We start from the raw sequence: 24,727 nt of genomic DNA on the forward strand, positions 1-24,727 counted from the left end.
CGTGGTGTAACGGTAGCACACTCGGCGTGCGTTCAAGAGGTCCAAGTTCGAATCCCGGTGAGGCCATTGCATATTTTTCACATCTCCTGCTTCATAAAAAGAAAATCCTTATAGAGTATTTTCTCCCTCTTTCTGCATGCCTTCGCGGTGTAACGGTAGCACACTCGGCGTGCGTTCAAGCGGTCCAAGTTCGAATCCCGGTGAGGCCATTGCATATTTTTCACATCTCTTGCTTCATAAAAAGAAACTCCTAATGACTCTACAGTGGCACCCGAACAAAAACTCAAACCTGGACCTCTCGAATACGCGCCGAACCACGAAAGCATACAGAAAGGAAAGAGAAAATACCTTATAATCTATCAGCATTAACTAAAACATGGTATTAAATTCTTTATATAACAAAACAATAATAATTTTTGTCTGATTATGAGTTACTCTTATACTAATATCAATATTAATATTTCACTACATTCAAATGCTTAAAACTAAAATATTAAAATTTCAGCTGCTTACTGCATTTTTGCTTAAGTTTTACGAAATGATATAATTCGATTTTTTTAAGTTTACGAAATAAAAGTGTTTATACGGAAAAATCTATAAATCTATTTACTGAAAATTAAGAACAGTTATTTCTACATATTAAAGATATAACATATTAGCTTCCTGAATTTAAATTGATAGTACGAATTTATTTAGCCCTATACTACAGAATTTTTCATTTAAAAGAATGTTAATCAATATGAGATAAAAAAAATGTATTTTCATATTCTGAAAAAAGTTATTTATTGTGCTATTGTAAGTTTTCTTTATTTCCTAATTAGGTATGAGTTTAAAATTCAGCCTGTCTACTCATTGCCTCAGATCAAGTATGGCACTTGTCCTTATGGAAAAGCGGTAATATGAAATTGGTTAGGAAGACATTTAAAAGCGAGAAGCCTAAATTACTAGCCTGCCTGCACATAAATAAAAAAGCTGTAGAAGCCAAGGATTTTCTGTAGTTAATTTAATAGCTCCTGTGCTGAAGTTGCTAAAATAAAGTGATTCACCTGCAGGTGAGTTCTGTTTTGCTTAATTAAAGTTTAGTTTTGCATAAGAATTCACGCTTATAGGATAGTTTAGTTAACTGGTTTTCTAATTTAAAGGCTATTCTATTCTTTAATATGCAATCAGTTTTTATTTGATTTTTTAAACCTTTTATGCTGTATTGATAAATTCAGGACATTTGCTTGGTTTTATTTGTTTTAAATCTGAGTTTACATTACTTTAATCCAAAGGGATCCAAAGAGACCCAAAGATTTCTTTTTTAGTCTAAAGAGTTAGTTTGCTATTAAATGCCTTAAGGCACTTTCCTGTTCTTAAGTAAAGGGAAAAACAGGAATTAATTTTTGTAATGTAAAATAAGAAATTCATTATTAGCAGTCAATTAAAAAAGTGTTTCTTTAAAGGAACTGCAATAATCATTCACGTTGCAAGAATGTTGCATCATTCATACTGCATAAGATTCGAAAACTGATTGTTGTTAATGCATTCAACATATTTTACAAGTAGGCTACAACGGCTGTCTTCAACCCTGCGAGAAGTATATGTTGAAATTTTCCAGATCCATGTTTCATACAGTCATCATTCACGTCATGAAGTTTGCAGATAGATACGATAAATCCTCCATAAGTAGAATTCTGGATTAGTTTCTTTGAATTAGACAAGCTATATACATTCTGTTAAATTCTCATGTTTATTTGCTCACAAATTTCAAATTACGTAGGCCGAAAAAAAAAACAATCGATAAGCCTTACATGTTGAATCTAGTTAATAACTTGCTTGAGAATTCTAGAATGAAAGCATACAGCCCTTGTTTCCAGTTTTTCTATGTTCATTTATCATACTTGCTACTTTGATAAATGGAAAAAGTGAAAATTAAAAATATTAAATAGATAGCCATAAAGCGTTAAAATTTAATTATCTGAAGAACATTAATTTTTAAAGTACTATGTAATAGCTTTACAGAAAAATCAATAATCAAACCGGGTAAAGATATTCATACTATAAACCAAATTAAATTTATGAAAAGAATAAGCAAGGGAAAAATTTTAATATTTAATCAGGTGCAGTTTTTGAATAAAACGTGAAAAATTTGCATATGAAAAAACAAAATATGAATAATTTATTAGCAAATAATGAAGCAAAAACCCTGTAGTTTCTAATATTCAATTTGAACTTGACATTTCTTGAGTAATCCAAGTATTATGTTATAAGAATAATTAGAATTTGTTTTCTGCTAATTTGATGCTATGTACCTATTAAATAATAATATATTTTTTAATATATTAATAACGGTATTCTAATTGTATCGATACTCATATAGAAAATCATAATTTGAATTATCTAAAACTTAAATTTAAGCAAATAATTTATAGAACTTTACGTGTCTACAGTTAAGATAGGGCTATTCTAGAACAAACTGTGTTTTCGATATTTTTCCGTTAATGTATTTGTCCAGTCTATACGTTTGCATTCTTTCTTCCTTTTGTGAATGGCCAAGTCTCAGCCTCTTTGTAGAGCGATATATTTTTTCAAACTACATATCGAACATTACTAAAAAACTATCACCATAAAGGATTTAAAAGTTCAGTCTTCAGTTCTCAAGTCCGCTATCCTAATCCCCTTTGACAACGTCAGCTCACCTTTTTATGTAACAGGCGAGATTCTCAGCTGGTTAACCCCATTCCCAGGACGAGCAAAGAAAAGCATGAAGTTCAAAGAACTTGAAAAGGCTCATATTTAAAACTCTTTTTCATAGAAATTTGTCTTAACGTGCCTATATTTAATAACTGTGGGCCCTTTAAAATAAATTTTAATCATGCGTCATTTAATTTTCATTTGTTTAAAGCAAAGATAAGTATGATCACTGAAGCTGAAAAAAAGGACTGCATTATTTTCTCCATTTAAACGACACATTTTCGCTTTTTAACTATTAATATTATACATTATTTATTATTTTCAAATATAACGAAGAGCTTAAAATTCAAGCTGCTTTTGCAGTTCAGAATTCGATTCATGTCATAGTTTATTGTTGCATCAGTTTATAGTTAATATATCTGTTTATTTAGATCATTTCACTACATGATTAAATTAACTGCGTCCATTTTTTGTAATTTTCTGCCGCTTTTATTCTGTTTTTATTCACTGCTACGTGCCTACGCATGCTAAATAAAGCACTTGTGAAAAACAACTCACTCATTTCAAGTAATATGAGAATTTTTGCTGAAATCTACAAATTCAGCTTTAAATGATTTTATGCATGATCTGCAGTATATAAGGCGATTTGTTTTTCATTTCAATTGAATAAAGACTACAAAATTTGGTGCATGAGTATCTAAATTCTTTATTCGTTTAAGTATTTATGCCATGTCCTGAAGTTTTATAGAAAATATATATTTTATATCAACTTTACTTTACATCATGAAGTTTCGCAAAAACTGGAAGCATGAAAGAAAATTAATATGATTAAGGTAGCCTGGAGCAAGAAACATTATATTGCTATTAAATTATACTCTGCTACCGGAAATTTTAGGCACAGTTCCCAACTCTGATGCATCATTCAATACGCATTTAACAAGAAGCAAAATTTTGAATGAAGTGTGAAAATTTTGGAGGAAGAAAGGATCATTATAGAAAAGGACTTCTTAACCTTTTTTGAGTCGTAACCCCTTTTTATCAGTGAGATTTTTTCGCGACCCCAGGACCCCATAATATTTACGAAACTTTTGCGCAAATCCGATACACGCAGGAGTGAAATTGTCAATTTTTTTTCACTTGAACTGTAATATACTATTGCGATTTTAGGTCATTAACTTTAATTTCTAATTTTGAGACATAGAACAATGGGACAATTTTAAATAAGTAACAAACGAAATTTCAGCGCCACGTGCACAGCAAGTAAAATTAACGTTTATATTATAAAAAGAGTGCGTCGAAACGTTTTCGTTTTTTTCCTTTGTCTGTATTATCTTATCTTTATCTATTTTCAAATACATTGTGTAAAAATATTTGGTAATTGTAAAATTATTACAAAAAATATCAAAACTGCTAAAATTTTTGGAGACCCCCTGCTGCCGGCGACGCACAGCTTAAGAAATTCTGCTATAGAACAAGCTTTGTACTTACCATGAGAATTGGGTAGTGGAAGATTTGGCTATACTGTTGTTGTGTCCATATTACATGGAAGAATGGTTGTCAAAGCATCCTCCAAAGTGAGGTTGGAATTATATTTTACACTCCAATTTTGAGGGAGATCACCTCGAGGATTTTCCATGGATCTCCCACCTCTCTCCCCTTCCACTAAACCCACATGAGAGGACTTTCGGCTCGCCACATATTTAGAGTGCCACCATGCCGCACGGACACTATACATTGGCAAACATCTATGTCTTCGAACCTGAGCCCTTCGGTACCACAGCAGGCTAGCCTAACCACTATACCGTCTGGGCGACATTTGGCTCAATTAACATACAGACAATATATTCTGCCAGGCTTTAAGTACTAAAATTTTTCTATACATACAGCGCTTCGCTATATTCTTTGTTCGCATACGAGCAAGATACGAGTACTCTACTACAGTCCCTAGTTAGTTTCTCTAAATTTTTAACAGAATGATTAGAACTGAAGAGTCACGTGCTTACAAAATTACATTAGGACACGATAACTGCGTATTTGCTCAATCTGGGCCGCGATTTGACATCCCAGGATATTCCCGCATACGCCATTCCCTCTCCTCTTTTTTTTTTCCTAGCATTAGAAGCATTAATTTTCAAAACAGCTGTTTATGTTTTTATAATTTTCACTTTTTCCTCTATTTTGAATGCAAACTGTTTTCATTCTTCGAAAACTGATAAAAACAAAGGTGAATTTTGACAGTTAATAGAATATGTGTAACTCGCGTATCCTCATTCTCCCGATTCACCGCAAATATAAGAGGAAAGCTAACTCCTGATTTGTTGCAATAGAAAATTTTTTTCTTGAAATAATAAATCATGATATTTACTATGCATTATTATTATAAATATTTTCTATTATGTTTATTTCATCAGAATATTCATGATGAAAGCAATAAGAGCCGAATTAATTGATACAGTTAAAGCAAAGACTATGTACTTCCTAGAAGTTAAGTTTATTTATTTTAGTGACTAATAAAGTCTGGGAAAGAGTCTTCAATAATGAAAAATTCTTAATGTATTAAAACTACCATCACGACCACCGGCAAAAGTTTCTTCAAAATTTTATTACGATACTATTAATCTTTAAATATTTCATTAAAGATATTATGAATTGGGAAACTGAAATAATAACATGGACTTTATTTCCTATTTTATCGAAGAAAAGTAGGATACATGTACAGCTTTCCTTTATATATCTTAGGAGTTCTAAGTGTTTGAGAACTTGATGAATACCAGTTTATGATTTGGGAAATATCTATTGTAGTGCTTGAAAAAACTTAATTTATAATATGAAAAGAAGTACGTGGGATGAAAAAACATGTAATATGGGACACTTCCTGTCCGGGTTAAGAAAAAGATGAGAGTGATTAGTAGGAAGAACAAGGTAGCTAATTAAGTAAGGTCAGTTAATTCTATTTTCGAAGCAACCCATTTGTTATCCTTTTCTAGAAACTCAACGACATTCCTTCGAAAAATCTGTTAAAAAAATGTATTAATTTTTGTGGAATTTCCTTTGATATAACTATTTTAACTTAAATTAATTTGCTATATTATTACTGCCTTTCAAAGACTGACGTTTCTCTACCTCATCTACATCGGTTCTGCATTATGTGGATGAAGTGATCTTTTTCTCATCAATCATCTTTACACTATGAATAGTAAATGCTATTTCTATGAAACGCCAGTCATTTTAATTGCAGTTTTTTTTTTCCACATTACACTGCTTAAAGGAAAACAAGAAATGTTAATCTTGTAGCTGCTAAATACTTAATCGGAACTAAAGAACAAAGAAGAAAATATTTAGAATAACTTAATTTTAAACCTAAATTTTGAATGTCTTTTTTAATTCAATAATTAGTTTTCCTTTGTTTTATTCTATTATCTATCGATAAGAGAAAGTGATTGTAGCTATTGCTTTTAATTACGATACATTGAATTTACAAAAGTTAATGGAATTTTTATATTAACCTTTATTTTAATTACGCTGTCAGTGTTAATTTTTACGAATTTTCAGTCGTAGTGAATGTCAAATTATTCAAATTATATCTCAAATAATTCTTCTTTACCATCTCAATTTTCTGGGAAAAAAAAGAGACCTAGCCATAGATTAACAACAGCACTTCAAGAAAAGATAGCCTCCTTGTAATGAAAATAAAGTACTTTTCAGATTGGGTGAGACTACTTGAAAAGGTTGAGGAAGCTCTCATTAACTGATAATCGTTGTTATAAACTAAAAAATGTGCAAAATGGTTTAACTCTCTATTGTGTAGAAAACTTTCGTCATCAGTAAGAGATACTTTTCATTTTCCTCAGCTTAATTCTTTGGAATTCTTCAAAGCCTACGCAAATGAATTATGGAATGTGTAACACTTATACAGAAATCAGTACAACATTAAAAAATTTGCGTACAAATGGAATACTGATTATGTAAGCACATATATGTGTGCTAATGTAATCTCTATTCAAAATTAAAAGGGAATAGTTTATATCGGAAAGAAATGAGCAATACCGTATGTTAATGTTAAGTAAAAAAATAGAATGCTAAAGTTAAAATATAAATTAGCTAAAATTAAGGATGAAATTCAAATGCGATACATTTAGCAAATACCAAACGTAACAGAAAATAAAATATATGTAAACAAAAATGGAACAAATGCTAATATAACCAAGCATAGTGGTCTAAAATGCTTCTGCCCGAAACCGTCAGATAAAATCCAAATAAAATATAAGGCAGCCGATTACATTTATAAAAGAATTAATAAAAATAATAATAGTAAAATATAGAAAAAATGAGAAAACGTAATTCCGAGTAAATCATCGTTGCAGAAAAACATTTTAAAGACAGGCTTTTGCTAATGTTTTTATAAATGTAATACACTGCATTTAATTATTTTTTTCCATTTTTGTTTATGTTTTATTTGCTATTCTGTTTTTTTCCTTTAACATTTCGGTTAGGAATAAAAGGAATTAAAGGCATTCTCCTTATGTGTTTTTGGTTGAAATTTTCAGCAATTCGTCTAGGAACTAGAATGCTTTGTATCGGGCAAGGGTACAGTTGCTTGTAAACATGCCTGCTCATAAAACACTAACAGGTCTAACAGATACATAATATATTTATCACTTTATATATATATATATATATTTAACATTTCTCTAAATCTGACCGTTTTCAAAATCTATCATTTTGTCTAATTTGTATTTTTTACTAAGACTTTCTCTTTTATTTAGTTAATTTACCTTTTCTGTTAGCATATTCTATATCTTTCTTATTTTTTATACATTTTCTACTCTTTCTAATCTTCTTTCGTCTTTATTATATTTCTCTCTATAATTATACGCATTAGTATAAAAATTCTCGATATTCCAAATCCGATCATCTCGAATTTTTCTCTTACATTAATAATTCCCTTGCTAATTGTCAGACCTTGCAAAAAGTAATTAAACTAGAATACTGCTCCGATTAGTTCAAAATTCTGCAAAACTTCTAGCCTATTTATTCTAAGTAAATGAAGGTAAAGACAACTTTCTTATCGATTGTCTGAAATCAGTTTAGTACAATGCTTTATGGAAAACTAATTGCAGAGTGAAGAATATTTGTATGCTATAAGTGAGCCGAAATATTGCACGCACTTAGTAACAGTCACAGACATTATTCCGAATATGCTGGCATCGATTGCGAATTTAACTGCGGTTTTAACTTATCATAAAGTGAATGAACTCGCTAAGCACGAATAGTTTTGTCCTAGTTTGATTTGAGATGATGGATAAGTACATTGATTTATGGTTTTCTCCCATAACGATATGCATAGGGTAGATGTGGAACAGCTTCCCTTGAGAGTTTTCCACGAAAGGCAGTACATCCAAGACTGATAATCAGCTCACGCTTTCCCATAAATAATTTAAACTGACTAGCACTAAAGAAGTTGCTGCAGACGAAAAATGACAAGATTCAAAATCATGCGGTAACAAAGATTGTTTTAAAACTAAGAGAAGATACCAATGGTTCGGGACAATAATTATTAAATTTGAATTATTAAAGGCTGGACTAAAAATCTAGAACATATGAGTGGCAAAACATTTCATCCGTGAAATAGCTTGGTGACTTTATTAAGGAAAAATATTTTTCGTGATTTATATAATTTTTCGTAAATATAAATGTCAGTACAGGTCTAATCTTGTCACAATACGTATACATCGTGAAACCTTATTTTTTTTGTAGGTGACAGTGACTTGGGGATTTTTTTACTGTGAGAAAGGGCTGTACTTTTAACCTCACTTAGGGTTGCAAAGCACTCGAAGGCTATCTGTTTAAGAAAAGAAATGCCTAATTGGAGACATGTTTTAGAGAAACTGGCTAGTATTTGTTTTACACCTGTGGAAATCAACAATGACTCCCATGCATCTAGCCCATTGGCTGGGATTTGAACCCATGTCGATCTACCGGTTTTCAGTGGTTTTACCGTTTGGCCGCTGGTGAGCTCACCTCACTCAGGGAAATTATTTCAAGTACTCGCAATTCTGCTGCTTTGGGTGCTCCGAATATTTTGCCCCGCTAGCGTCAAATTACACTATTGTCGGTGGTTATCTTAGCAGGACAGCGTCTTGCTTTCTGCAACACTAATGGCACTGAATTTCTTCCCCCCTTCTCTCATTTTGTAATAGTTGAATGAACACAAAGCAAATTTTTTTAATTTGTGGGGAATTTTTAATAAGGAAGATATGAAATGAAATGGAGTAAAAAACTAAGGAACAAAATAGAACATGTTTAATTTGTTGTTATGGTACATATTATAAAACTAAGGACTATAATCGAACATGCATGCATAAATTTCTCAACATTTAACCTTTAAACTCTAAAGTTCAAAGCTCTAATTAGAATTTGAAATTTTAAAGCATTGAATGAACTTTGAAATTCCATGTTAAGTAATACAAAAATCTGTGGATCGTAAAAAAAAGTTATCAAACAAGGAAAGGGGGGCGAATAGACGAATCTTCAGCTGACAATCAGAGTAAATCTTACAAATATTCTTTAAATTTTTCATCTGCGAAAATCATCTAAAAATTTATTTTGCTGGTGAATTAGATTTCGTTGAAACCTTGCGTTAAACTGATAATATAATTAATGATTTTTGTTGCACTCCTCATTACGCAAGATTGTTTAATGTCTTGTCTCAGATTTTTTTAATATATATATTCCATGTTTACTTCTTGGGTTTTGCTCAATAAGTTTCGCTAAATGTCAATAGCACTTAGAGAATAAACCAATGCGGTTATGCAAAATGATTGTTTTTTCTGTAAAAGGAAGCTATCTCATGCTTCGAAATTTTTCATCTGAAATCAGTGCTAAAGGAAGGTTGAATTTTGAAGAATAATAATAATTAATTAAAGCAATTAAATTTTAAAACTTAAAGCTTTTTAAAATATAAGATTTGCTGTGCATTTGTTCAGTAATTAATTTTAATCTAATAACTTAAGATGAACTAAGCCATGTATGTATACTCCCTACTTCCTTTCGCCCTATGATAAATGATGCAGTCTTAGAACACAAGACAAAGACAGGAAGATTATTTGAAATTGTTCTCCAAAGTTTAAATCTAAGAAGAGAATGAATACCGCAGTTATTTAAGAAACGGAAGTTATGTACTCGAGACGAGGAGCATTTGTGCAGTTCCGTGTGCTAAAATTATTAATAGGCCTTAGATGATGATTCAGCTGAAATTTTCTTTCACACAACCAAGTTTCCTTCACAGGCAGAGTTCTGAAGCAGTTTATTCTTCCGTTCTGTTTCAAGGGAAAACTACAAGTATGCAATGAAAATATTTCTCTTTATATCAGCAATAATTAGCATACGGGCTAATTTTGAGTAATGAGCTGTTTCTTTACTTTCTGCCCTAGTGAATTTCATTGTGAGATTTTAACTATGCTTATTGAATAACCAACCATCTATGAAGGAGTGAATTAATCACTTTACAGTTTACGAAGGCCATTATTATATTAAAGTTTTAAATATTTAGTGCACGTGCAGAAATACTCCATTCTTTAAAATGAATTTTAGTCCTCATATTTGCTTATAGAAGGTTTATTATCCACACATGCAATTTCTTTCATGCATTTTCTTATTTTAGAAGGAGATAGATCGTTCATTCAGTGTCCGATAGATACATATATGATTCACCATAAGCTCAGCTCTCAGTCGATGGAAGGGCTGGTTTCAAGGGATTTTAGTAATTTTCACCGAGTCTAAATGAATACTTCACTTCTGTTAGAAAATCCCTTTCGAAGGCATCCCACTTAAGTAAAAGCGCTTGAGAGCACTTTCTTATAATTAAGAAAACACTAGATAAGTTTTTTTTATTTTCTTCAAATTTAGTAAATGTTAACAGTTCGCTTTAAAAATTTCTAAACTATTCAAAGTTTTTATCTAGAAATGTAAAGAATTTTTTCAGTCTATAAAAAATGCAGAAACAAAAATTACATTAGCGCCATAACGGTACTTCTAATTTTTCATTTCTATGCTATCTTGAACTAAACTGCTCTGACTCATCAATGCATCTATAAACTTACGAATATACTATTTTTCGTGAGTTTATCCTTGAACTGTTGAATTGTATAAAATTGCAATACGTAATACAAGGTTTGGATTTGCTTCGATAGTACATATCCTAAAATTGGAATGATTAACAAAGCTGAATAAAATTGGCAAAGAGAATCAGCATTTTCCCTTGTAAAGGTGACAGAATGCAATACTTAGATAAAAATCAAATTTCTAATGGTAATGGATTATTGATTTGTTTAAAGAAAAGTTGAAAAGTTAAACTCTTGTTTTCGAAAAAGGAAATCAAATTTCTTGTTCTAGCGAATTTTGACTTGGGCCTCTATAATTTGGAAGTGACATTTAAGAAATCTATTTTAGCTACTTAAGCTTTCTGTGTAATAAATGATTAGGTAAAACCATAACTTCACTTTTATTGATGGCGTTAAATGACCTACGCATGAAATCAATATCTCTAACGTATAAAATTCTAAAAATACCAAGGTAAGAGTACATTTTGGCGGTACCGTTTACTTCAGGGCACCTACGTAAGGTAAATATTATACTTTTTTCGTTGTTTATTCTGACACGTCTATGTATATTTGAGTTTTGAACAGAATATTTTATGATGGTAGATAAAATTTGGTTAAGTTAGGCTGTTAATAAGAAATATTTTTCATTAATAGTAATCTTGGAAATTTCATAGTGTATATGCTAGAATAAAATGTTGTTCAGTTATTCAGAAATATTTCATATATAACATATTTTAGAAGGTTAAAAATATGATAATAGTTTGTTACGTGCAAGAATAAAAATTGTGTACCGAAATTTTGTACTTCAGGGCTATTAAAGTGTCTTTCAGAAATATTTTTTTTAATTTGATTAGCACTTCACGACCCGTAAAACTTAATATCTTTTGTATTCGAAGGCGCAACAATTATTTCTGTGAAGTTATTATAAAGAAACTACATTTTCTGTAAGAAAACAACTACCGCTTTAAGGACAAGATTTAAACAAAAAAATTTAAATAAACTTGTGGTACAGAGAAAAAATTGGGAAACGTATTAAATTCGGAAGGTAAAATATTACTTGCTACAAAAAAGCCTTTTATTTTATGTTGTGTTAATCTCGATTTATAATTTTTATGGAATTTATAAATTTTGATGATAGGCTTTTAGACTTTTAAGTTTCTAAAAGCCTTAAATAATAACGCATATGATTATGGAAGGTAATGCTTCAAATTTATATACGCATAAATTCAAATTTATATGCGCATAAATTTGAATGATAACTTATGGCATTTTATGACAAATAAATATTTGCTTACCTATATCAGAAATATTGCGTTTATCATATTCTTTAATTCTTTTAAACTCAAAGGGATACTGCTACATGTGTTTCTTTTAACATCATCCGATATGTTATAATACTGTGTTTCTACTGTGTTTCTTTTAACATCATCCGATATGTTATAATACTGTGTTTCTACTGTGTTTCTTTTAACATCATCCGATATGTTATAATTTCATCTCAAAATATGATTCTTACACTATTTTTTCCCCGTAGAAATAATTGATTTTGATGCAGGAGAAAGTATAAAACATTCTTAGTTCTGTATCAAAGCTGCATTTTTAGATGACAAGTATTGGTGTTGGTGTATTGAGAATACGGCAAAGCACACTAGGGCTATCTGCCTAAGGGGAGGGATGCCTTCGTGGAGGACTTTCTAAGGGAAACTGGCTCGTATACACGTTACACATGAGGAAAACCACGAAAACGCCCATGCAGCCAGCCCGTTCGCGGGATTCGAACCTCGGACCGAACTACCAGTGTTCAGCGGTTTTACCGCTCGGCCGCTGGTGACAAGTGTTGAATTAAATATTGCCAAACGACAGACAGGAAATTTATTCAAATTGAAAAAATACTTTTGCAGTTTCTTACTATTTGCAAAAAATTAAGATAAAATATTCGCAAAATCTATCAAGTCCTTAATAAGAAAGAAATTTATGAGAAAATTTTCACATGAATCATATTAACATAAATAGAATGATGTATATTAAATTGATGAAAACGAAGGTAATAAGATTATTTACTCAGTAAATTTTATGAGAACTGAATATAGAAGCCAGAGCTTGAAAAGCTGAGAACTTTTCTTGTTACAAATACTATGCTTTACAGCGTCTATTCTTCTAACTGATTAATCATCTCTATGTATGCAGTAAGTAAAATCACTCTGCTCGAAGAAATTAAGAACCGAATCAGAGTACTTCTGCTTTCTAATTCCCAAGAACTCCTTCGCAAAAAATCATCATATTGGTAAACTTAACTTTGTCTCAGTTAAAGAAATACAAACATTTTTTGATCTATATGTAAAGTATACGTAGAATGGGGCTTTTAAATTATGGCTATACATTACAGCTTTTTGTTGAATGTTTAAAGAATATAGATGTACATCTATACGAAAAGCACACTCAAAAATGTAAACATTGCGTGGCCTCTTTGAATATGAGGAATTAAGAAGGATACAAAATTAGAATAAGATTAAAATGTGCAATATAATAGTAAAGGTACTGGAGGCAATTCTTCCCAGTTTAATTTGATAATTAATTTGAAATTAAATAAACATAATTGTGATTATTCGAGAAGCATATCGTTAATTCATTGCGTTTTGTCATCATTATTTTATAACTGATATATACAGATGGCATTTGAGTTAAAGTACAGGAACGGGGAGAAGAGGCAAGGCGAAATAACACATTAATTATTTTTTAGAAAGAAAATAAAATTAAATTAAAAGAAATTAACTGTTCCCCCCTTGTTTCTAAGGGAATAATTGAGAAAAAACACGAAAACATCTATGCTGTCAGTACGTATGGTGTGACTGCCCCTGGGTCGAATTACCACTGTTTAATGTTCTTATCCATTCGGATACAGATTGACAAAATTAGAAAGCTCTAATTTGATAACTCTGGATTGAGGGCAGCTCCTCGCTACGATATCATAGAAACATCATACAACTAAGCAACATTACCTGAATTCTTCTCAAAGTCACTCTAATTTATGTATGTAATTGATTTTTTTTTATCGCAGAGGACATGAAAAAAGTGAAGACAGAATTGCGAATCTGTCTTCATTTTTTTCACGTTGTTTATTTATGTTTAATTGAAAATAAATATTTAAACATTTGACTAATTTATGCATATTGTTTATTCGAGCGAGTAAGGATTTTATATTTTATTTTATGAAGTATTACATTTTACAGGAGAACGGAAAAGCTCAAGATCGAAATTCTTTCTTTTCATTTTGAATTAGAATAATTTGAGTTAAGAGAATCTTCTTCAAATGGAGATTTTTAAAAGAAATTATATACCTAATTTTATTTTATTCATTCACAATTATTTTATAATACACTGTCTACTTCGTCGAACCAATTATTACTTATCAGCGGTATTTTCTTTTTGAATTGGCAATGTATTAAAACAATTTCATCTCCTTTGCGAAATCATTTGAAGTATCTCTACCTGTCTAATGGAATATTCCATCTGTTCTTTATATACCAGGTGAAAGGTAAGGTAGATTGATAAGTACCTGTTTCTGGTTAATTTTCCCGCTTATATACTGCTTCGACGAAAAACAGACGGAGTACAAGGTCGTTAAGAAATCTTAAGGCATTTAATGAAATTACAAGTTTTGCTGGATATTACGTTATCCTGAGAATAATAATCCTAAGAAATTATCTTAATCTCTTAAGTACTAAAAATGTGTACTGCTTTTCTAGTTAAAAAAAAAAAGAAAAATAATAAATGATGAAATTAGCAAATGCGTAATACTAATTTAGCTTTACGCTCCATTTCTTGTTGTGTACAAATTTTCCCTTACTTCCTATTAGTGCGTTCTGATTTTTTCTAGTCTTTTAATTTCTTCAGAAACTACATCCACAGATCAAACGAAGAAAACCACTTCACTATATTTTTCATTCGAAATACCAGTGAAAAAATTAAATAAAAGAAGCTGCAACATTTCTAGGCCGAAATATCACATGATGTATATCCGTATGATGTTTGGAATAGCTATTTTTCGCTCGGACGGCTTTTATTTGCTCATTTCACTACGGAAATTTACACAGGCATTGATCCGTAAAGAATGATTGTGGAAAAAATGAAGCACACACAAACAGAAGGGGAAGGAAAAGAAAAAGAAAGAAAGAAAGGAAAAAAATGCTCAATTTTAAATGCCGTCAATTTATACGCGTTTAAACGTTTAGTCAGGATTGTAGTTGATAACGTACCATATATCTTATTTATAATACCACCTAATAAGACAATTTCAATAATGCGCTGCAAATAAAAATGCTAGGTTACTACTAATTATATACACATTTCTGTATATATTGTGCTCTGCAGCTGTGATTAAAACACACGCAGTTTCATCTCCTATAACTGTTTGATGTGGCTTATATAACATCATTTTTAATATACACATTAGAGCATGGTGGAAAAAAAAGGCATTAGGGTTTAGTAAAGCAAGAGAAAGTTTATCAGATGAGGAAAGACATGAGGAAGCATCAAGGACATAGCCTGCAGGCTTTCCTATGTCCCGTTCATGACCTTTCTCATGCATAGATTATGGAATACTTAAACATATAATTTACAACTATTAAAATAACAATATAACCTCTAAATAAAACTGAATAATAAATTAACACAACTATAATTTTTAAAGACTTTAAGTTCTTTTGAATGTCCAATGTAAATTTAGTAAAGTCTCTTGACGAAAATAGTTCCACAAGGTAAATGTTCAAATGTTTGCACAAAGTAAATATTCAATAAAAGTCTTTCAAATTTTGTTGATAAAAATATGTCTATTTTAATACAGATTAATCTGAGAACTGTCATGTGGAAATATAATACTCAGTTTATGGCTAACTAAATAAGTTCTCCTTATTGTGAATACATATATATAATACACTAGAAAATACAATATAAAAACATAATAATATGATGCAGTACTAAATAACCCAATGATACTTGATTATTAATTGGCATGTCCTTTCCAACAAAATCAGCATACCAACTTGCTGATGGTTGGGGGATGCTTAAGTACAATATATCAAAAAAACGCCGTTCCTTAGAAAAAGGTAACTTTTTTGGGCATTTTACAATTGTCAAAATTTTATTTAAAAGGTCTTTCATATTAATTAATAAAAATACAACATTATACAAAATTGAGACTGAAATTTAAGACAAATAACTCGTATAATCAGGTTAAAGTCTTTTAATTTTTTAAATATAATTAAATATTACCCTACAATAAGAAGAAAGAAAACAAAAATCTTATTTTAAAATTATGTAAAATGCATGTGTGTGTGCGGTAGCACAGTATGTAAGGTATAATAAAATACGATGGCTATGTTAAGAAATAATTGCCGACCTAAAATTGACTATTCTAAATTTTATATTCTCCCCGTAAGTTCATTCTTTTTCCCAAATTCGAGATCTTTCCAAATTACATAGCACTGCTTCAAAAAGATAACTAAAAATTAACCAATCACGGCTTAGCTTCATATATGCACCTACGTAGTATAAATATTGCTTCGCGAGTAATGACGCCTTCCTTTTTTCCTGACTTCTGCCATGCAAACAACTCTGCGCCACTTATGCTGTCAAAGATGCTTTCATCGTGCCTTTTAAACAAGTGTACATAAAAATTTACAGTATTCAACGATGATTGAAAAGTAATTTGTCTGACAAAGAGATGATTGGAGATGTGTAAAAATAAAGATGGTAATTCGCCGAAATTAGTCTTGTCAACGTCTTCTTCCTGCATTTTTCACTCAGCCATGACGACTGCAAGCTGCTAAAAGTAACAGTGTCTTCTACGCAGTTAAAATACTACATACATACTATACTGTGCTTGTTCCTTAAATTGGATTCTGAATAGTGAAAACAATGACATTCTCATTTGAATCCAGTGCCAAACGAAGAGCAGATCATCAGATAAACTTTATTAATTGAATGTTAGAAATTGCAGCGAACGCGCGAGTACAGCATTTAGTCCAGTAAATCCGAAATCTAAAATTAAGGTTTGCGTTTATTACGGAAATATATAAATATTTTAATGGCACATATCAATTTTACGTTCATACAAAAACCAGGTCTTATTCCGTATCAACGTTCAAACTAACTGAAAAAGATGAAAGGAAGTTTACCATGTTGCCGTTCTATGAATTTCTGCTGATAATGGAAGCTGAAAAGCACAATAACTAATTAATATACTAAAAATTGTTAACCCCGTACACATTACTATCATAAATGTTTTCTGACAGAAACATTCACTTCGCTTTAGCTTAAAAAAACTGAATGTACTTACTATTTTTAATTTATGAAATCGGTTTAAAAAAATATATGAACTAAATCCTATTCCTTAGATTCCACCCAGAACAGCGCTATAAAATAATCTATACAGACATTTTAGCTGTTTTGAAGCTTAAACTCGAGTTTGCAAAATCAGACTGCAGTTTCATTATTATTTTATATTTTTTCCTCCCCCCCCAACCTGTGACCGTGTGGGCAAGACCGTTGAATACTGGAAGTTTCACCAGGGTTCTATACCAGGCGAACGGGCTGGCTGCATGGTTGGATTTTGTGGTTTTTCCCATGTGTGATGTGAATGCAAGTCAATTTGATTTAGAAAGCCCTCCAAGAATTTATTCCTCCCATTAAGGAGGTAACCTTCATATGCTAACACTCAAACAACCTACCCTAATCAGTAATAAGTCCATTAATTTATCTTGTTTTAGAAAGATTATTATCATTTTATGGAAGCTCTTCCCTTAACCTTGTTATCTAATTTACACATCTTTAATAACTCCTTATTTAATTACTGTAAACTAAAAATTTTAATTAAAAGGTGATATCTTTAGGTTTGCGTAAGGTACGATTTAATTTCATTAAGGAAGAAAACGGAAAATTTTCTTCTTATTAACTTATGCGTATATTTTCTGCTCTGCTTAATATTAATTTATGAAGTTATTGAAGTGAATTAACATATTTGCCTTCTTTAGCATTATATACCACCATTTTCAACTTATTTGTTTAAATGGCTGCAATATGGAGCATTTGATTAAGGCAAAACATGCGAGGATTATCTATGAAAACTTTAAAAAGTTTTAGCTCAAACCATCCCAAAAATTGATATACGAGGATTTGATGCTCTTCTTTGTAAGCCAAACCTCTCGACAGAACTTTCATTTGGACTGATGTTAAGCGCCTCCGTTCTGTAAAAACAATATAGTGAAAAACTTCCTCTAGTTACCTGGGATTCGAATCCGGGCTTAGAGGCCTGTCCAGTGGGCCTCCGATAATTATCATTCCACTCGAAGCAGTTAATTGTTTGCAAGCTTTAAAATTGCACATATGTAAAATGTATGTCCACTGCGTTTTTACTTATACAAAACAATATTCTTAAAATGTTTTTAAATAATATATATATACTAAAAAAATTATGTATTTTATGCATAGATATATATATCTACATATCTTTCAAATGACTGCAGTTTATTTATTTTTACGGATATGTAAAATACTTTGCTCACATACCAAGAGAAATCTGAACTTCTATGTATAATTTGAATTTTTACTCTCTGAAAAATTTGTTTAATTTTTCTGCTATTACAAAGTGATATTAATTGCCATTTAGAAATGTGCTCAAAAATGGGGAACGGAGGGATAAATGCATTTAGCAATTCTATTATTCATTTTATAGAGGTAATTACTTTAAACTCCACCTTTTCTTAGTGTGATGCTTTCTTTTCACCTACTTGGCAACTAGAGTTTCGATTCAAGCTTATGCATTACAAGAATTTTGCCATATTTTCTTGATTTATAATGACGAATATTGGAATTTCTGTATAAAAGAGCCAAGCATTTCAAGATTTCATATTTTATTCGGTTTTCTCATTAAAATAATATTTTTCACTTTGTTGCGGAATACTTTTTTGCTGAATATTAGTTTACTATGTTATCATTTACTCAGTCCTTTTTCTCTTTATTGTTTGGCTTTAGTTGAGAGTACTTTGCATAGTAGAAAACGGGGTTGTCTACCAAAGAAGCATACTTGATGTACATGAAACAAAGGTATTGTAATGGTGCTTTCCTTAAGCTTAACAAAATAGATGAACACAGCACATTAGACATGTGAGAAAGATTATAAGACGAATAGCAGGTGATTAACTTGACTGGTATAGGCTGCTGCGTTGTTTCAGATCTACTTTGCCATTACATTAAATCGTCAGGTACTTGGCTGCAATTCCATGCTTTGCATCATGGTAAATGCTGTCTCTTCGACAGCTATATTCCATGTCAAGGCTCCGTGCATCACATCGCCGCACTACGCTGAAAAGAACTACGACTACTGGCCCCATCGATAACCAAAGCGGTACACTCTCACACACAGGAAGACATCAGGAATACAAATACAATCTTCACACATTTTTTGGGCTCTACAGTGGAATTAGAAAGCACTGTATTTAATTAAGGTTTCGCCTCTTTAGCACTACGCAGCCGCAAGGGGGAATGCAAATTTCTCAACAGTCTTTTTAACACTTCGAAGAGATTTTACTATTTCTATTTTCGATAATATCACGTTTGTTAAAATAACAGTTGTTGATAATTGATGATGAATACGACCTTTCAGTTACCTTTGATATTATAAAAGTGCGTTGCAAAATACAACGTTAATTTTACCATTTTAGAAAGTATATTTATTTGGACTCTTTAAGAACATTTTTCAGCAATTCTTATTTCATATTATTAGTGTTATAAATAAAGTAGGTTTCTAACACCATACGTTACGTCAAATGAAATAATTCTAACTATGTTTGTGGACACTATCTATAAAAATTAAATCTAAAAGAGTGGAAAATATTTGAATGATCTGATATTTTTACACCATTTTACATTAAAAAAAAAAAAAAGAGATACAGAGACAATTGCCGGAAAGTTTTAAAAGAAATTCCCTTTGATTTGAGGTTTAGCATTATTCAGCAGCAAAGATTTAGTTTTATGTGTTGATAACAGTGTATATTATTTTTATTTAAAAGAACAGCAAATTATTTGTATGATTTTTATATTTAAAAATTCCTTCATACATTTGAATGTTTCGTTATTAAACTCTTCTTTGAGGGGATATGATGTAATTTGAAGCTTTCAAATTGCTTCTCTTATTCTTTTAAAGTACTTAGAATGGATTTTCAATCCATAACCATTCTCCCCTTAGAAAAGTTTTCTTCACTCTGAACTAGCGAATCTCTTGCTTTACTTCTTAAATATTTACAGCGAAAATATTCTTTTATATGTTTCATCTAATATAAGCTCTAAATGATTTTATTAACTAACTAGTGGTATTGTGTGTCATTTCTCTTTAAATCTCTTGCCATTCGTAGTCTCTTATAGTTTTTAGATTCCCCTATGCCAGTGCACTGTTTAATTTTTTACAGCCAGGATTGTCAAATTCTTCAAGGATAATTGTCTAGTACACCACCGAAACCTTGTCGATGTAATCAATAATAGCCACCCCATATTAATATGGCATTTATGTATACCTATATTTATTTTGTCTGTAATGTTTTATTATGCTTCGAATGATGAGCACGCTCTTCATTTGTAATTTCGTTTGCATTTAAATACCTATTAGATAATCCTAGATTAAATTTAATAATGTTGCTCTTTTCTTTCACTGCAAATATGCTTGTAATTAGCCGTAATTATCTTAATGTGTATCTGTAATTACTTTTTGGAAATCATGGCGTTAAAGAATGAATCTTCATTAAATTCGGAAGTCTAGGACGGAGAACAAAAATGCCCTAAATAGTATATTCTCTCTAGTTAAAAGTGAGTAAATGGGGTGGAATTTAACTTTTACTTTGTGTGTATTTGTTTCATAATCAATGAAAGCTATGCATTTGCATACAATCAATGAATTCCATGCATTTGCATCTGTTTAGTACATGAGTATGGAAACTGAAATAAAAATGGCAATTTACGGCCATTTTTATTCAAATGGCAATTTACGGCCATTTTTATTCAAATGGCTTAATGATGATTAGTAAAACTTGCTGGGAAAGAATTATACTATAGCAAAATCAAAATTATCTATGAAGTAGGTGCAAAAGCTGATGAAAGTTTATGACAGTTTTCATTGTCACTACTCACTGACATAATAACAACTATATTGCTATGATTCTAGCGTAAAATACTGTCCAGCATAGGAAAAGCTGATTAAAATAATGACAATCACTTCAGTTGAGTGTTATACTTAGGAGACAAAAATCACTAATGGATTAAGTAAAAGAAAAGGAAGTTTAATACAAAAGATGTTAAAACAACAGCCATGTACTGAGAAATCGTAAGCTAATGGTGTAATAGTCAGAGTAGTCGCATTGCCGATGTTTATTTTGTAAAGTTATTATTTAAATTAACCAGTTATTATGATTTGGATCTTTATTGGAACTTCTCCTTTCTGTTTCTTCATGAGTGTAGCTAGCATTTAAACTGAGATGTTAGTATTTTAAGACAGAATGTGTTTCTGGCCTGCGCGTGCACGCTACGTTTAGTTCCTATTAGATTTGATAACTATAATTATTCCGCTTTGCGTTATATCGCACCGACGTATTGATTCTGTTGATTTTGGAGCTCGGGTAGAATTATTGTTCGAGCCTTAAGGAAGACTTAAACCGTGTAGTCTTTGACTACTGTTACAAGTTTAACTTAAAATTTGACTGTTTTTGATTAGTTGCCTTACCGCGAGATGTAGCTGATATTGTGTGACAGTAAAGTGCATTTATGTTCTAATTTCAATTTAATAAAAAAGTTATAAAAACCTTATTATGACTTGCAGTTACTTCAGATCTAGTAATAATTCGCTTCACGTCTGATGGGGTTATTAATTTCAGATCAAGTAAAACCCCATGATTTAAATTTACTGATGTTATGTTAGCTTGCTCTTCGGAACGCACAGAAATACTTTAAAACTGTAAGAAACCCTGAATTTCCTCCCAGGCCTGAAATAACAGTTATGAATTAATTTGCATTTTTAGATTGTAATAACATAGATTTCCAGTTGTGCTCGAAATTCAACCGCCTCTGCGTTATTCCTCTTCCGAAGCCGTAACCAGTTTCTGATTATTTCAGCTTAAAATGAGGATTAATATAAATCAAGAGACTGTAATCTCACCTTGCGCATTATTTTGTGAGGAATTTTCGTATTTTATCAAATAAAGGGATTTTAAATAAAATCTAGTAATTTTTTATGATTTAACATAAAATATACTATATTGTTTAGTTTATGATTTTAAATAAACTAATTAATACAGTGGAATGAAACTATGCCAGTTGTACACAGTGTTATGGAAGTGGATAAGCGTTACTAATATTAACATAAAATTTTATACCTAGTAATTTGCAATCGAAATATATCATTGGAATACTGTAATCATAGTCACTCTAAAATTCTTTGCAGACTTAGCCAACTCATATGTAGTGTTATAATTTCCACTGTTGGACAGCAAATCTCTCTTTCGTTCCAAAAGCTACAAAGCAAATCCCTTTGACATTCACTACCTTCTTCGAGTTTCCTTTTCAGTCTCCTTCTTGGTCGGGGTTTGTTATATACCATTCACTACTATTCTTAAGTATCTTAATCTATGTGGAAGTCTGAGAGTTGTATCTTAAAATACATCTGCGAGTTGTTAATCCGTTAGGTTTGTAACTATGTTACTATGGTTATCTAACGCAGATTTACAAAGATTAGCTCTGTGCGTAATAGTCTAAAGATTTGACAATTATTTAAATCCCCAAATTCGCAGGCATTTAAAATATGTATAAAAATAAAGAGAACAACTGAGTAAGCGGTGAAATGATAAAAGATTAAATTACTTGTTTCGATCATCTTTTTAAAGTTCCCTTTGACAACTGCACAGCATTTCCTTTCTTTCATTGCTATGAAATCAGTTTGTTGCACTATTTCCTAGCCGAAGTTTCAGCTGTTTCATATTAGGTGTTTAAATTTATTATTTTACTCTGGGAATAGGTTAATCATATTTAATGAAACACTGGTAACAATTAATCATCCTATGTTTTCTCTACTGTAAGGTTTTTATCAGATAATGCGCCCCTGAAGTATCTGTTGAACTTGCATATGCTATTAATAACGATTTATCCAAAATTAAAACCGTTACTTTAGTGGAAAAATAACAGTTTTCTGAGGAGGCAAGCAATTTAATGATCGATGATGCAAACTCTTGATGTAGGTTAAATGTATAAGTACTAAAGGGGACAGAAATGCATATGAAATTAATGACTAGATTTAAAATCCAAACATCCGGTCTCAAGCGTTCAAATATCACGTTATTAGCGGTCTTTTACACATTACAAAGCCAACAAGGTCGACTTTCTCATCTATGAATAATTAACCAGCCGTCTAAAGATAATTCTAATGTAAAATAAGCAGACTTGTTTATGGCGGTCTTTTGACGATCTCATCTCTGCATTAATAAGCAGCTGATGTTTTTTGTAGGCTCATGTAGGCTATTTTATCAGTGTTCAAATATGCTAATTTTTAATTGGGAAAAAATTCAGACAGTGTACACAATTATAAACATTTTTCAGCTGGATATTCTTTTTCACAAGAGCATGAAAGTATTACATTATGCATATCCCCCGTTTTAGATAAATATGCACGTTCATTTGTAGGATCATTTTTTTTTACATGCTGCTCTGGACTACCCCCTTATTTATTAATGCTTTAGCAGTAATTAAGGTACAGACATGAACTAAGCAGTTGTTACTTGGTTATCTTAATATTACGAGTAATAACATGCTTTAATAAGAATCTCGAATCTGTTCAGTTTAAAACTGAAGGAAGTTTATGATTTCATACATCAGAGTAATACAAAATTACATTGCAGTGATTCGTAAAAAACATCCATGTTTATACGCCTGTATAGAAAGGAAAACTAAACGCATTGATGTTTACATAATGGAATAAAGTGTATCTCCTCAGTTGCATACCAAATGTGCAGCGTTTTTTTTTATTATTCTTTAATTTTGATAGATTTTTAATTAATGCAACGGATCGCTCAACATCCGTTTTCTTTTCTCTCTCTTTCTTTAATAGCCCTCCAGCGGTTCAGCGATAAAATCTCTGAACACTGGTAGTTCTACCTGGTTTCGACTCCATACGAACGGGCTAGCTACATGGACGTTTTCGTGAATTTTCCCCAAGTGTAACGTGGACAGGAGCCAGGTTTCTTTAGAAAGAACTCCATGATAGCATCCCTCCTCCTTGGCAGATAGCCATAGAGTGCTTTGTCATTATCACATAAATAAAACTTTTGTTAAATACTGACACAAGAAAACAATCAGTTGTATAACCACCATTTTTCTTTGCCTTACTCAAAAAACTGCATTGCTCAAGAAACTTGCGAACGAAACAAAACCATCTCTAAATATATCTCAGTGTCATAAATGACCGTCGGGATCAGATTCCAGGCAAGATCATTTAGTGATCTCATTACGAAATAGATGGCGCCACATAGTCTGCTCAGGCTACGAAAAGCAGACAAATCGATTTTTTTCCTAGTTTGTCGTCTGCTTCTGTGTGCATGATCTTTTCCGTCGCTGTTGTTCTGAGTATTTTATTATCGATTTGTGCTTTTGCTTTTTGGTAAAAGTAAGAAGACACAAATTAAAATTTTCATAAGACAGAGAAAATGAGATAATTTTTAGGAACACAGAGTTAGAATAATAATTAACTTTGTCACTCATATTAAGAACATTTTGGTCGAAAAAATTTTGTTTCAGTCCAAAGGGGAAATTTGCTCAGAAGGTCTATTAATTTAGTTATGGCATTTTGCGTTAAAAACTTTAAATGTAAGTTCACTTTTCAAATTGCTATTTATAGCCCTGTATTATATTTAAAGAAA

The 24,727-nt window shown here is 31.1% G+C and overlaps 1 protein-coding gene across 2 annotated transcripts in view; it reads left to right on the plus strand.

Moving 5' to 3' along the window:
• The window catches only part of LOC118181941 (tripartite motif-containing protein 2-like), a 157,845-nt gene that overhangs the window by 43,693 nt on the left and 89,425 nt on the right, over positions 1-24,727 (plus strand). Inside the window, exon 2 of one of the 2 annotated variants that reach the window (XM_085807578.1) lies at positions 822-1,052. The exons of the other annotated variant lie outside the window; for it this stretch is intronic. The gene's annotated coding sequence lies outside the window, so the exon portion shown is untranslated. The remainder of the gene's footprint in view (positions 1-821; positions 1,053-24,727) is intronic. 2 annotated transcript variants of the gene reach the window in all.

The sequence above is a fragment of the Stegodyphus dumicola genome, chromosome X1, assembly GCF_044657685.1.
Source record: "Stegodyphus dumicola isolate Sdum_Otavi_A_Nest chromosome X1, ASM4465768v1".
NCBI classification, from domain to species: Eukaryota; Metazoa; Arthropoda; class Arachnida; order Araneae; family Eresidae; genus Stegodyphus; species Stegodyphus dumicola.